The sequence below is a fragment of the Rattus norvegicus genome, chromosome 4 (genome assembly GCF_021556685.1).
Source record: "Rattus norvegicus strain SHRSP/BbbUtx chromosome 4, alternate assembly SHRSP_T2T, whole genome shotgun sequence".
Lineage (NCBI taxonomy): Eukaryota > Metazoa > Chordata > Mammalia > Rodentia > Muridae > Rattus > Rattus norvegicus.
Window position 1 is genome coordinate 149874140 of NC_141537.1, and position 14338 is coordinate 149888477.

A 14338-nucleotide genomic window follows, 5' to 3' on the forward strand; every position below is an offset into this window, starting at 1 on the left:
ACTGCTCTGGGAGCACATTTAGTCACCCCACCTGGGTGGCTGACAGCCTTTTATCAGGGCCGTCCTAAGACAGTAAGCAAGCCATCCAGTTGCAAATGAGACTGCCACCCTACCCAGACACCTTGTGGCTGGTGATGGCTGTTGAGTGCATTGTTTGGGACATTTTAGCCAGGCCACAGGGAGCTCAGTGGCCCTCTTATTCACCCTTTTACATTGAGTGACTTTGGCTACCAATGGTTTACTGTGTTCCATAGGCAGTACAGGGAAAACTCCGTTCCTACGTCATGAGCACTGTAGTATAGCCAGTAGCGTGATGAATCCCTCCCTGGGACATGAATAGTCTCTTTGTCCTACACAGCCGTGGTGTATATGCTACCCACCCCTCAGTCACTTAGCACCCAGCTCAGCTGTCATGCTGCCTGCCACAGTATCAGGGTGCTAGTGTTTTTAAATGGCCTCAACCTGCCAGGTTGCTGAGGCTGGCAGTTTCGTCTCACTCCTTTGTTAAGATTGTCTGATTGACTTTCAATTACTCTTATCTTCCCCTGGCTGTGTCTGACTCACAAAGCGAGCCTTATCGTGAATGTTGGCATGTAGAAGAAGCCAGCATCTGCAGTGTTCCGCACTCTCTGGCCTCAAATGTCCATGGGAGTCTTGGAACATTCCCCTCCCCGATAAGGTGGGACTGTTGGAGTGGTTGATGCCCCTTTCCCCGGTGCTCTGCTAACTACTTTGTAATTATTGATATTTGCAGGCCTTCAACTGGCTCATGACTTAGGAACAGTGCAGGGGTTGGGGAGGGCAGAGGATCTCACGCCTACACCATACTACCACAGGTAAGCTGTGGGAAATTAATTCAGAAATTAGCTTACAGCATCCAGCCCTGAGCCACTTCAGGACAAAATATTCCATTTATAGCCACAATCATGATATGCAATGGCCACAGTACCCATATCCTAAGCAGATGAGCTGTGTGCTTGCTGAGTTGATGGTTTTTCTGATGCTGTGAGAAGGGGTATCTCGAATTTAGAGGAACAGTAGGAGCTCTGAGCATCCTTTTTCATAGTTCAGTGGTGGCTTAAAAATCATCACGCAACCTCGTGTCCCTTGTGCCCTGATATCTCTGGTCTCCCTCAGGGAAGCTACACAGCTCAGTCAGTTTCTCTCATTTGCCAGCTTGCAGCTAACACTTCTGCTGCCCAAGTACTGTGCTGTAAGATGCACATCAAGGCTGCACACTGATTTCTGCCCGGAAGCGTAGAGCCCCAAAGCCTGCTTTTACTAGCCACGGCCTTGTATAGAGCAGGGCCTTCCGCTAAACTGATGGCTTCTGAGATAATTTCCTCTTATCGTTGACATTCATTAAGAATAAAGCAGAATGTAGTGAGTAACAGAATTCCTTCAGTCATTCAAAAAAAATTAAAATTAGTGGCTACCCATTGCACGTGGTGGTAGGGACATATGTGCATGTGTGCGCGTTCCATGTGCGTGTGGCAGAGGAAGACATTGGGTACTCTATTTTACCACTCTATTCTCTATGACTCTCACAGAACCTAGACAGAGGATGGCAACCAGCAAACCACAGTAATCCCCCTGTCTCCACCACACACACACACCCATCCCAGTGTATATAACCTGAGCATCCTTTTTCATAGTTCAGATTTTCCCATGGCTTCTGGGGGTTTAAGCTCAAGTCCTTATGCTTGCACAGCAAGCAGTTTCACCCACAAGTCCCTTCTGTAAGATGCTAAAATCCCATTCATACCCCTTGGAACACAAAAGGAAGCTCTCGTAATTATTTGTAGGAACCACACAGGTCAATTCATAGGGAGGTGGCTTAACTTTGTACATAAGCCTGTGGGGCGTGCTTTGATAGTCGCCCTGCATACTATATCCCCATTTCCCTGAGGCTGTCCTATCTGAAGCACAAACAGTGCCTCCATCAGCAGGTCATGCTCTGAGCCTGCTGCACTTTGAACTGGAAGACCTTGAGGGAAGATGAGGGCTGGGGCTGGGATGGGGAAGCTGGGATAAAGGAATAAGACAGGTGGACAGAAGCGATGCTGAGGGGGAGGGGGAGAATTGCAAGAGGTGAGCCTCCCTGGGCTTCTTGCCCTTCTGAATGCGAGGTGATTCTCCATGGTGATCTGACACTGTCCTCTGTCCTATGCAGTTGGTTGCTCAGAGCTTCAGACAGCATTTTGGTCATTTCTCTACCCTGGATGGGGATCTTTTCATGGCCTCCTATCTCCACCTTGACTCATCTTTTTCTGCATTTATACAAGGTTGCTTTCAGCTCTCCCTCTGGTGCCATTTCTAAATTATTCCCAGATTGTCATTTCAAGTGATACAAAGTCACCTTGAATTGTCACTGACAAATGTAGACAGCATACACATCAAATTCCTCATGTTCACAGTAGGAAAACTCAGGTCAGGAGAGCAGGGACGGCATCTTTCCTGCAGATCAATATGGCTGCCTGAAACAGTAGAAAATTCAGTATCCAGGCATGGTCCACACCTTCTCAGGCCCCATATCACAGGATGAGGCCTATGACTTGGTGTGGCAAAAGTTAAGGAAAAGACAGATCTGTGGCCACCAGAGTGTCAGGACCAAGCTAAAAAACAAAGACTAGACTCTGTTTGCACTGTGCATATAGTCAGTAAATCTTTCCTAACTGGTCTCCCTTATCCAGCCCTCCTGATGCTATGATTTAAGCTATGATTGCCTAAAGGTGATCCACTCCTGTGGGTCCCAGTGCCCAAGGGATGCAGGTGCTCTCAGCCAGCAAATAGCTTTCTAGAATACCTCCCATTTCTGTGGCTACCAGCTGAGGCAGATACTTACCAAGAATCCTTCAGGTTTCCTGCCAAACCTGAGAATGCCAGGTGGACACGTCATTGTACAATGTAACTAAGTACCTAAGTGAAAAATGAATGCTGGAAGCCATTTTTATGAAACCCAAACTGAGTTTGGAAAAATTTGATGGCAGTGAGTGTCTGGGATCACTGCTGTCTGCAGTGGGAGCAAGGCTTTCCTACAAGGAAGGTTCTAAAACTGCCTCCCTACACTCAAGTTTTAGTTCTGTGAGGGCTGGAGTAATAGTTCAGTGGGTAAAGTGTTGCTACACAAGCATGAAGACCTGAGTTCAGATTTCTGACACCCATGTAAAAGCCCACTGTGTGTTGGGGGTAGAGGGGCGGTGGTGGTAGTGGTGCGTGCGTGCGTGCCTGTCTGGGAGGCAGAGACAGGAAAATTTCATGGGTCTTGCTGGCCAGCCAGGCTAACCAAAACAGTACACTTATGATTCAACAAGAGACCCAGCCTCAAAATATAAAGTGGTTGGTTGGTAGTGCACACCTTAATCCCAGAACTTGGGAGACAGAATCAGGCAAGATCTCAGTGAGTATGAGACCAGCCTGATTTATAAAGCAAGTCCCAGGCCAACATACATGAGGCCAGAACTACACAGTCAGACCCTGAAAAAAACTCAGAATTAGCCTCTGACTTCCACTTGCGTATATACAGGCAAATGTGCATACATACAAAACACACAGAATTCTAACTTCAAAACTTACTACCTATGCAACCTCCGGATAGTTGCAGGTCCATCCTTAGAGACAGTCCCTCTTCTGTGAAATGGAGGTGACAACATGGTCTAGGCACTGTGAGGACTGAGTAAAATAGGGTAGATTAAGCCTCTACCACAGCAAAGCGACATCCGTCATCACCGCCATCACAGTCACATCTTACCTAACAGCATGTGTGCACACTGCTTTGCACTTGTCCTAGATAAGATTGCTATTTCTGTCAGAGTTTAATTATCGTTTCTTTTAACAGTTCAGAGGGCAGCTAACAATGCATAAAGATGATAGATGATATTTTTGCTTATCAAGTCAATCTCTGAAGCTGGGCATGATGGTGCACACCAATAATCCTAGCACTTAGGATGCAGAGGCAGGAGGATCACCAGTTTAAGGTTAGCCTGGGAACACAGTGAGATCCTGTCTTCATAAAACCTCGGAAAATTAAATTGTTTCTCTCCCTTCTCCCTCCCTCTCTCCTCTCTCCCGCTCTGTGTGTGTGTGTGTGTGTGTGTGTGTGTGTGTGCGCGCGCGCGCGTGTGTGTGTGTGTGTGTGTGTGTGTGATCCCTCAGAAAGTTCTAGCTAGAACTTCGTAGAGACCTGTGTTTTTTGTTTTGTTTTTTTGTTTTGTTTTGTTTTTTTACTTTTTTTTCCCGTTGGGTGGGAGGGAGGGAGGGAGGGAGGGAGAGAGAGAGAGAGAGAGAGAGAGAGAGAGAGAGAGAGAGAGAGAGATGATTGACAACCTTCTGTAAGCTGCAAGGTCCTCTAGGCATCCAAGCCTAGGTCCATCCAGAGCTGTGCTCTCTGGAGCATATTCGTGAAATTGCTACAATATTCCTTATTTGTATCTTCCATAGCTGGCAGTAAAATTTAGCTGTAATTATATTCAGGGGGCATCTCTGGGTCTGTTTTAGAATCTGAAGTCTGTGGTTTATTCCTGATGTGGAAATGGACTGGTCCTGCAGGAACAAGAGGAAGGGCTCCACCAGCGACTACTGTCATTGTACTGAAGAGTGCTACGGACATCACCAGGCTAGGCATCGGGATTACGTGGGTTAGTGGTGCTCGACAGTAGCCATGGATTTGTGATTTTGTTAATTCACATAAATTCACTTATGAAGACATAAGTGGGGATCCCAGAAAGAGAGGTGAAAAAATTCTTCCATATATTTTAGAATGCAGAGCTGCTGGAAGCCAGCTCTGTGTCCGAGTCATAGGCACAGTAGACTCACTTGGCAGTTGCATAAAGCAGTCACTCATGCCCATGTGCACAGCCAAGGTCGTTATGGCCTTGATACCTGGTTAGAGACAAATGAAGCTCCTTGGGGAGTCTTCTGGAAGGCTGTGTGGTGTAATGGAAAAAGCAGAGAGAGAGGTACAAGGCCTGCCTGTACGGTGCTTGTGAGTACTGGCCTGTTCGAGGCCTTGCCAGTGCCCTTTTGTGGCGTGGGGATGGTGATTCGCCTCTCAGAGGGCTGTGCTAAGGACGAGTGTGTGAAGCTTCATCTGTAGGGATTAACAGTGTCTCCTGGCATCACCATCAGCATCATGGCTTAGACCACACTCCTTTGAATTCAGAGACTCAGGATTCTGCTGTCGTCCCACAGGGAGGGCTTTCGAACAAAGGAGCTCTGTTCTGCACTCTTTAGTTTCTCAGGAAACTGGAGAGGAGCTGGGGAATTCTTAGGAGCAGGCAGAAAATGGGCAGCTCCAGGTTAAATTCACTTCTCGGATTTGGATGTGCTTGAGCGTCCCACCCAGTCAACCCTCAAAACAGACAGGCGCCAAATGCTCTCCGTTCTGGTTTCGGTTTAGTTCTTGCTGGGGGTCAAGCCCAGGCTTTCACATGTGCTTTGCCTGGGTTCCACCTGTGAGCTGCAGCCCTGCCAGACAACTCTTCACTTCTTTGTTTTGTATGTGGATCTCATCACTCTTGGAAATCATTCACCCATTCAAATATCAGCAATTCTCAAGACAGCAACGATTTTATTTTCCCACCTTACATGCCTCATATAGTGACTAATGCATTGATATTTTTCCTTCCATTTTGACTTCTTTTATTCCAAAATAATAGAGAGTTTTAAAAGATTTCCTCTCCTAATGTCACAGCTAAGTTTCCATTCAGTAGCTGACTAAGAGACTGGGTAGAGACAATCTGTTTGGAAACACCAGGATTCTACAGTGCAGCTGGTTTTCTGAAGATGCTTGCTCAGTCTTTGATGGCACCGTGAGTCCTGTGATGTCCCAAGACCAGGCCTCTAGAGGTCTGACTTGCTAATTCAGTCAGCGGGGAGCATGACTTTCCACCCTGCTCACCCTTTGTGGTATGGCTGGATAGAGCTCAGAATGGCCTCAGGTTTCCATGTCTCTAGGAAGACACTTAGCAAATTATTTTTAAACCATTTGGAGTTGGTGCAAAACACCAGAGGATTCTGCAGACTGAGTGAGTTCAGAGGAAAGTGGAGGCTAGTGGAGCCACCTGCACTTCCTGAGAGGGCGACTCCTTCTCAGCTTGCTGTCCTACTTCCCAGCATTTGCTGCTCTCCCGCTCCCTGCAGGATCTCCCTCTCCCTCTCCCTCTCCCTCTCCCTCTCCCTCTCCCTCTCCCTCTCCCTCTCCCTCTCCCTCTCCCTCTCCCTCTCCCTCTCCATGTGTGAGTGTGTAGATGTATATTTGCACAAGCTCTGTGTGCATGCACTTGTGGAGGCCAGGGGCCAACATTTAGTGTTGTCTTGTATTATTCTCCACCTATTTTTGTTTTGTTTTGTTTTGTTTTGTTTTGTTTTATTTTGGAGACCCAGACCACTACTTCTAGGTTCGTTGTAGATGCTGGGGTTTGAACTCAGTCCGTCATGCCCTCACAACAAGCATTTACCCACTGAATCATCTCCCTATCCCCTAGTGGGCTCTTTTTTTCACTAAAATTCCAAAAGCTTCCACAGCCACTTAGAGTTAGGGCTGGACTGCTCAAGAAAAGTGGGTATCTGAAGGTCTGGTCCCTCAAGTGAGCTCCTGTCAATCATTAGTCTTCTCCTTGTGGAGAAGTGGCATTCTTGGCAGTGAACTACGTAATGGAAAAAGCTGAGCCACAGCAGAAAGAGCTCACAGCCTACCTACCTCGCTCTCTTAAACCCTGAGACCTGTTCCTCACAATTCCTCTGGGACTCTAGGCACATGGATGAGGAGGGTGGGGAGGGTCTTGGGGTCTCCAGAGGCTCACCAGATGTCATCTTGATCTGATATGTTTAGCACAGTCCCCTGAGTGGATGTGTGTGCTTTCAATGTCTGTAGGCAGCTGTGCTGAGCTGAGCTGAGCTGTGCTGAGCTGAGCTGAGCTGTGCTGTGCTGTGCTGTGCTGTGCTGTGCTGTGCTGTGCTGTGCTGAGCTGTGCTGTGCTGTGCTGTGCTGAGCTGTGCTGTGCTGTGCTGTGCTGTGCTGTGCTGTGCTGTGCTGAGCTGTGCTGTGCTGTGCTGTGCTGAGCTGTGCTGTGCTGTGCTGTGCTGTGCTGTGCTGAGCTGTGCTGTGCTGTGCTGTGCTGAGCTGTGCTGAGCTGAGCTGTGCTGTGCTGTGCTGTGCTGTGCTGAGCTGTGCTGTGCTGTGCTGTGCTGAGCTGTGCTGTGCTGTGCTGTGCTGTGCTGAGCTGTGCTGAGCTGAGCTGTGCTGTGCTGTGCTGAGCTGTGCTGTGCTGTGCTGTGCTGTGCTGAGCTGAAATGAGCTGTGCTGTGCTGTGCTGGGCTGGGCTGGGCTGGGCTGGGCTGGGCTGGGCTGGGCTGGGCTGGGCTGGGCTGGGCTGTGCTGGGCTGAGCTGAGCTGAGCTGAGCTGTGCTGGTGACATTCTCATATGAGTGGGTAGCCACTGGTGGGTGCTAGAGCAGCACGCCGCTGCCCTGTCTTGTTGGACTTTGCATCATGGCCCCTCTCGTCTCTCAGTGAATATGCTTATTGCATATTGGTAACCAAGCCCTGACTTGTTAGCAGAGGGTGGCTAGGTAGAAGGTAGGAAGATGCAGAAAAGCCACTAACAAAATGTCCTTGCATATCTGCCTTTAAGGACAAATGAAGGACACTATTTTTTAGTCCACCAATTTGTGTGTGTGTATGTGGGATGTGTGTGTGAGTGTATATGTGGGGTGTGTGGGGTGTGTGTGTGTGTTCTTTTTTTTTTTTAACTTTGAGACAAGGTCTTGCTTAGTGGCTGAGGCTATCCTTGAACCCAATGAAAACATCCATTGCTGGCTGAGTGGGTGGGAAGATGGGTGTGTAGATGAATGAGTGGGTGGAGGCATGGAAGGGTGAGTGGGTGGAGGCATGGAAGGGTGAGTGGGTGGAGGCATGGATGGGTGAATGGGTGGAGGCGTGGGTGGGTGAGTGGGTGGATGTATGGATGGGTGAGTGAGTGGAGGTGTGGAAGGGTAAGTGGGTGGAGGCGTGGAAGGGTGAGTGGGTGGAGGCATGGATGGGTGAGTGGGTGGATGTATGGATGGGTGAGTGGGTGGAGGCATGGATGGGTGAGTGGGTGGACGTATGGATGGGTGAGTGGGTGGATGTATGGATGGGTGAGTGGGTGGACGTATGGATGGGTGAGTGGGTGGAGGCATAGATGGGTGAGTGGGTGGATGTATGGATGGGTGAGTGGGTGGATGTATGGATGGGTGAGTGGGTGGACGTATGGATGGGTGAGTGGGTGGATGTATGGATGGGTGAGTGGGTGGACGTATGGATGGGTGAGTGGGTGGAGGCATAGATGGGTGAGTGGGTGGAGGCATGGATGGGTGAGTGGGTGGATGTATGGATGGGTGAGTGGGTGGATGTATGGATGGGTGAGTGGGTAGAGGCGTGGGTGGACAGACGGGTACATGGATGAGCAGATGGATAAGTAGGTAGGTGGATGCATGTTTGACTTGGCAGCAAACTGAAGATGAGAGATCAGGGCTCTTCACACTCAGGGGTTTCTCAGTGGTTATCACAGTCATGTTAAAGCGGTCTGGGCCCATAATGTGTCCAATGTTTGTTTCGCTTTGAAGAATTCAGAAAAGTGCCATCCTAGGTTGTGTTTCTGTTTCTATAACACAACCACTAGTCCAAAACCGACTCAGAAGAAAGGGCTCATTTCAGTTTATAGGTTACAGTCTGTCATGGAAAGACGTCAGAGTCGGAACTGAACCAGAGGCCATGGGGAATGCTTACTAGCTTGCTCTGCATGGCTTGCCTGACCTGCGTCCTTATACACTTCAGGGCCACCTGCCCTAGGGTGACAGTCCCACAGTGGGCTGCACCCTCCCATGCCAGTCATTGATCAAGAAAATGCCTCACACAGACGTAGAGGTCAGTGTGACAGAGGCAACTCCTCAGCTAAGGTTGTCTCTTATTGGTGACCCTAGTGTGTGAAAGCTGACAAAATCTAGCACAGATAATGAGTTCTCTTAAAAATAACTCCTCTAGAAGTCAAGTTTCCAAGATTACTATGCTAATCAACCTTGGTTGAAATGAATCACTGACTAGGGTTTAAACAAACATGCTAATGTGCTTGTTAATAAATCCTTAGCTCACTGAGAGCTAGGGTGGACCACGACTGCATCCAAACTGTTGCCTGGTAACATGGCAGCCACACTTCTGGGGTACCTCTTCATGCTCAACAGGGCCAGCAGAGAGGGCTGTCTGTAATGGCCTGCTGGCCTGGTCCTCCAGTGACCCAGTCAATGTGGCCGTCATTGGTCACGTCTAGGAATTATTCTGACAGTGGTAATAGCCAGGAGCAGCAGCCACATTCGTGTCACATGACCCAAGAGTCAAGAAAAGATTGGCGAAATTTTTCAAAATCGTTGTGCTTATCGAAGGGCCAAGCAAGCAGAACGACTTATGCCCAACACAGCTGTATTTCCTGTGTCTTTTGTTCTCTAAAACCAGATGGAGTCGTGCACTCTCCACAGGTGGCTATGATCCTCGTCCATAATGGGGACTCCAGGATATTTGACTGGCAAATTACCCCAACCTTTGGCATTAGCAGGATAGCCCTGTGTTAGAGCCTTGGAATGTCAAGGGAAGTGATTTGCATGTGGCAGTTTGTTGTAATGACCAACACCTTGCTTCCTCAAGGAATATATATGTATATACATCCAGGGGTCTTTAAAGCTGAACTCTGTGTAGTAAAAAATTAAAAGGCACGCGAGTGAATTTTCACATTCTACGTAGATTTACAGCAGATACCACTTGCAAGACCATGTTTCCTCTTAACATTCTTCCTCCGAGGAGCCGCTGAGCTGCAGTCCCAGGTTCTGTTCTCTCCCTTGCAGGTGCTTTTCACTCTGATCAAACCATAAAATCCCAGTGTTTTCAACCCTACTTCACACCGGGAGTGACAATGTGACAATGGTGCCCTTTGAGCCCTGTTTTCTTCCTTACTGTAGGTAGTCTGTGGTTTGTGCTGGTTTCAGTACCTTAGCTTTCTTTCTCCTGCAGTAAAATACCTAAGACATTTAACATAAAGAGAGGGAGGGACATTTCCTTCAGTTCAACTTTGGAGGCTTTTCTCAGTTGGCCTTGGGGTGCGGGGCACCACACCATGACTGTAGTGAAAAGTGAAAGAGAGAAATGAGGTGGGGGTCCCTGCAGGGGAACACCTACTAACCTAACATCACCCATCAGGCCCACTTTCAGGAGTACCATTGGCCTTCAGGAATATTCAAGAACCAAATTAACATCAATGGACTGAGCATCATCCAGCGTCCTCAGCGTCCAGTGTGCACAGTGTCAGTGGGCTCAGCATTCTTTTCTTCTGCAATAGGCAGCCATGAAACACGTTCTCCACCCAGGGTTGGTGGACACTTGGTGAGTCAGAGTCCTGCCCCTGTACACCAAGATTCCATCCTTAACCCAACATAGGAATGGTCAAATACCCGAAGGAGAGTAGAGAGATAGATACTCTGTGATAATTAATTATCCAGAACAAAATTGTCCCTCCAAGATTTCAACCAAGTGAAGTTTCCAAGCTATGAAGAAAAGGGAAATGGTCAAGGGACAACTACTTCAGGGAGTCCCCCAAATGCCTGTCAGGGAGGCCAGTAGCCTACTTTTAAGACATCGTAGTTAGCAATTGGTGACAAAACCATAGTGACCTTAAGACAAATACCTACATCTTCCAGTGCTGGGAATAGAACCTAGGGACACACAGGCTGGACTGCTCTGCCACTGAGCTCCATAGGCCACCAGCTTTACATAGCCATTGCCACCACGTGCCAGTCAGACCTCCTTAAAGTACCCAGAGTGCCACTAACTCCATGCTTCCACTATCCTGATGAAGTCTAAGATTTCCTCACTTTGGGTTGGTGTCTGGACTGCAGTCATAGTCTCTGTTTCCAAATAAACGTCCCTTGTTAGAGAGTCATTGGTATGTTTTGGTTGCACCTTGGCAACAACAGAATGTCCCAAAAATGTCCCTGTGTCAGAAATGCATTCCTTCATCCTTTCCTAGGTCAGCACACAGATGGCATGTTCTTGGAGGCTCTGGCTGGGTCTGTGTGTGGTGCCCACCCCAGGCTACCAAGTGATTATTTTTTCTCTGACCTCAGCTTATTTTTGTTCCTTTGTGTCATATACACATACCCATCCTGGGTCCCGACATTCTGGGCTATTTCAGGAGTGCCACAGAAGCCTATTTGGTCTTGAATGTCCACTCTGTGACAATCCAAAGCTTCAGTGGGTTGAATTCTCTCCAGATGCTCAGGGTCACTCTCCATTGTGACTTCCCAAGGACTGGCAGGCTCAAAAGCCCCACTGCCATGTGCATCTGTGGGTCAGCTCCATGCCTCAGTACACTAAAGCTCAGGCAGCAATGGGGTCTGCTTCAGCTGTAGCAATGGCTTCAGCTGTAGACAGAGTTCCTGGTTTAGGGTTTTCTTTGCCTCCTCCTGGGCCTTGAAAGAACTTGGAATGGCCAAGTGTTTCGAGCCTGTGGTGTTTGGCCCTGGTCAGGCTACATATCAGCTTGTGGAAAATGTCTACATTTCCAGGAGCCTGTGTCAGCTAGTCCCCTCCATCCCACTCCCACTTCAGCAAGGACTGGAGCTGCCTGCTGCCCCATGACAGCATGGTGGGCTTTACTCCCCCACCCAGCCTTAGCCAAGCACTGTAGTGCTCACCAGACCTGAGAGCTGCTCAGTCATTCCATGAAGAATTCTTGTCAGAACATAGTCAGGCTTCCCAGAGATGTAGTCCTGGCCTAGCAAAGGAAGAACAGGAAGGGAAGTAGGGTGAGTGGAAGGATGCCTGCTGTGAGGTGAAGGAACTCGCTGTATTCTCAGTGATATAAGACAAATCAAATCCTCTTCCCATTTATTTTATTTTAGCCAAGTATTCTTATCCAAAATTAAAATCAGATGCTTTTCTCTTTCTCCCACCACTTCAGCCCCCAGCAAATGGTACAAACACTCACTTAATGTAATTTGCTGGAGCTTTTTCCTAAAGGGACATTTATGTGCCTTTCTTTTATGCATGCAGTAACTTTTGATCAAAACATGACTCCACTCCCTCATTTAACGTGGAGCATGTGGATTAAAGGCCTCTTTGAATCTTAAATACAGATTATGGCTCTCTTTCCCTTTAAGCAAACCGCCATAAAACCCTGGCCCCTCTCCAGTTTTCTTCATTAAAGCTCTGTTTATTACTGTGTTTTCGGACGGCAGTCATTAAATGATTGTTAGCACAATGATCACTTGATTATAATTATTCATCTGGCAATCAGTTATTGAAGCAGTTCAGCGGTGGGATTCAAAGGGGGCGTGCTGGTACCTGCCAGCATCTTCTAGCTTTGGCCCCAGTGAGGTGGAGAGGAAGCTGATATAAACACTTAGGCAGAGAGGCCCAAGCTTCCTCTGAGTGGATGCTTTCATGTTCTAATGTGGCTCCTAGCCTTTCTTGTTCCACCAGATACATGAACAAAGGGGATAAAGTAAGACCTAGGCAAGAGTGCTTGTGCTCCAAACTCCTGAATCAATAAACACATTTCAGGTTAGTAGTATATTTAGATAAAATAACTATATAAATGTTTTTATACTTGCTAGCATGAGAAATTTTTCATGTGCACACACAAGTATGGAGGTCAGTGGTATATCTTGGGCATCAGCCCTTACCTGCTACCTAGTGTGAGATGGGCTCTTATTGACTGCTGCATACTAGAGACTAACTGGCCCATGAGTTATGGAACTCTCCTGTCTCTACCTTCCCTCTCACAGCAAGTGCTGGGATTACAGACATTTGCTACTTACCACTTGGGCTTTGCATGGGTCGTAGGGATTCAAATTCAGTTCCTCACATGTGTGAGACAAGTACTTTGTCCACTGATCTATGTCCCGAGCCTCAGCATTGATTTTGGACTGTCCTGGAGATCCTACTAACCCTGTAGTGGGTGTTAGTGATCAGTGGTACTCATTATACAGAACAGTGTGCTCCTGCCATTCAAAGGGCCCGCTGAACTCAGCCCCTTCTAGTTGTGACACATTTTAACCAACCTGAGTAAAATGTCTTTACTGCTGTAGCTTTCATGTGCTGGATCTCTTCAAGGATTAAAAAAGCAGCAGAAACCAGGGCACCAGGATCTTGACTTGGTTCTCTGTGGATCTCAGCTGAGCCTGGATGTGTGGGGCTTCATTCTGAAGAGAATCACCCAGCCTTTTCTCTGTGCCAGAGAATTTAGCCATCAGCAGCCACAGGTTCCTTGGTGGAGAGCAGCTGACTTTCCCTTCTGTTTGTCAGTGTCCAGAAGCTAACTCAGGAGGCTAGGGATAGAGCTCCATGGTAGAAAGCTCACCTGGCTTACATAAGGCCCCAAGTTCCATCCCTAATACTTCTAAAGGAGGAAGGGAGGTAGGAAGGGAAGGAGGGAGGAAGGGAGGGAGGGAAGGAAAAGAAAAGAAAATGAGAGAAGGAAAAGAGTCAGAAAAGGACCTTGATTGGCCCCATCCAGCTGTATATCTACCTCTTAATTAATCCCCATGGAAACAGTACATGCTATGGGTCAGGACTAGACCACATGTTTTTCTTGTGGGTAGAACATGGAAGATGGAGTCCTGGGTTGACAGGCCTATTAGTCAGAAACACTGATTTCTTCCTACAAGTGGTATCCCAGTGACTGAGAAAAGTCCATGATTATTAGTAAGAAAACAAAAATTAACCTGAGAATGTCAAACTGTAATCCCAAAAACTCTCTGGATGTATCCCAAAGCGAATCTTGACATTTCACTTAGAAACATTCCACCTGGTAAAACCCAAGTTTAAAAGCCAAGAAGTTCCCACGTGCATTCCAAATGATGCTCTCGTCTCATCTGAATTGGTCTCCAAGCCCCTCTACATCATGGTCTAGGGAGAGGATCACAAAGAGACAAACCAGGAAGAATTAGAGATGCAGTCTACCATGGCTGCCTCAGCTGTGCTACCACTGGGCCGTGTGGAGTGTGGGGTTCGAGGAAGTGCTGTCTTCAGCCACCTCAGCACTTGGGTCTCCTCTCAGAGGCTGAGTGATAAAGTTCTCTCCTCTCAGAGTCTGAGTGATAAAGCTCTGCCTCTGTTGCTTTGCTTCCTCCTATGACACTGTGGCTACAAAGGCAAAGAACCTGTAAAAGACTTTTTAAAGTGCAAGAGGCTTGAAAACACAGAACGGCAGTTGAAAGTCACATGCATGCGCGCGCGTGCGCGCGCGTGCGCGCGCGCGCACACACACACACACACACACACACACACTCTCCAAACGTGATTTAACCA

General features: G+C 47.9%; 1 protein-coding gene across 6 annotated transcripts in view; it reads left to right on the forward strand.

The window, feature by feature from the left end:
• Positions 1 to 14338, forward strand: part of Atg7 (autophagy related 7) — a 208594-nt gene that overhangs the window by 145975 nt on the left and 48281 nt on the right. For 2 of the 6 annotated variants that reach the window (XR_015685579.1, XR_015685581.1), the window contains one exon: positions 755 to 836. The gene's annotated coding sequence lies outside the window, so the exon portion shown is untranslated. 6 annotated transcript variants of the gene reach the window in all.